Genomic DNA, 1,355 nt, shown 5'->3' on the forward strand with positions numbered 1-1,355 from the left:
ATGGACAGGTGCTCAAAACAATTTTAAGGTGGCAGGACTGAATATAACAAATATAATACAAGGTAATGATGTTTACCATAAATAAATAGGTATTATGGTTTATTTAATAGGTTATAAACTCTTTCTGCAGCTGGAATATAGAAATGTGATTATAACGATACTACTGCATTAGTGTTTTTTTTTAAAGCACAAATGTGGTAAAATTTGTAGCTTTAATAAATATTTTGTCATTTACAATGACCATCAATTTTGAAAACACGCTGGAAAAAATATTGTAGGTGACTAGTAAGATATTGTTTTACAAAAGATAAAGTTAATCGCTTTCCTTGTTTTTTGGAGGTCTTTTAAACAATTTTTTTTTCAGCTGCTGTTAGAGAGGCCCATTACATTACCGAGTTTGAATTTAAAGTGTTTGTCTCCGAGTGGCTGAGACATTCTCGCCAAAGGCAAGAAAGGGTCATGAAACGAAACTAAGAATTACTAATTAAAATTGTATTTTAGTATTAATGTATTTATTGTTTTTTTTTTAAATTACTTATTTGTTTTTTTTATTTGATTTTAGTATAAATATATTTTTATTTATAATAAGACTTTAAAAATACTATGTGCAATGTGCAGCTATCAGGGAAATAAAAAATAAATTTAAAATCCCCCCCGTATATTAACCCTGTACAAAAAGTCTCACATGCGACACCCATAAGAGGATCTTCTTTTGACACTCCTGAGTTACCTAAATAACATTTAGGAGAAATCCTTCGGATACTTATTTGCGACTCAAGTGTACCATGGGTATGTCTAAATAAAGTTCTGTATGCGATTCCGATAAGACGCTTTTGCAAGGCATGGTCAAATTCATCATAAAAGTCGCCTGGATGACTATGAGCGAGACCTTGTGGCGGACATTCGGATAGCTGAGGGAGTGGTTCGAAGAGCAACATACGCATCTTTTTGTGATTCGCAATGTCGCGTTGTGATCGTTTTAGGCATTGTATGGGACTTACATTGTTTACTGGGTAGACATTTTTACTTTAGGGGTTTATCTCGGGACTCCGGAGGAGGAAAAACGGGCTGCTAATCATCAAGAAATTCGGCTGTTTCAGCATTTGGGCGTAATTCCGGCAAGGGGCGAAGTAACGTACGTGTCCAGTTGTCAATTGCGGTCGAGAAATGAAAGACTCGACCGACAGAGGAAGGAAATTAGGGTGGAATTTTCGATGTCCTGCCAAACAAAGGCTTGAACCTACGAAAAACACGTTTCTGGATAGTGCACGATTGTCGGAGATGGGCGCCGACAAGATAGTGAAACTTGTTTATTGTTGGTTGACGGGGCAACCAGTCGTAGCGGCCGTGGAAAA

This window comes from Ips typographus, linkage group LG11 (assembly GCF_016097725.1).
Source record: "Ips typographus isolate SLU linkage group LG11, UJ_Ityp_2.0, whole genome shotgun sequence".
NCBI classification, from domain to species: domain Eukaryota; kingdom Metazoa; phylum Arthropoda; class Insecta; order Coleoptera; family Curculionidae; genus Ips; species Ips typographus.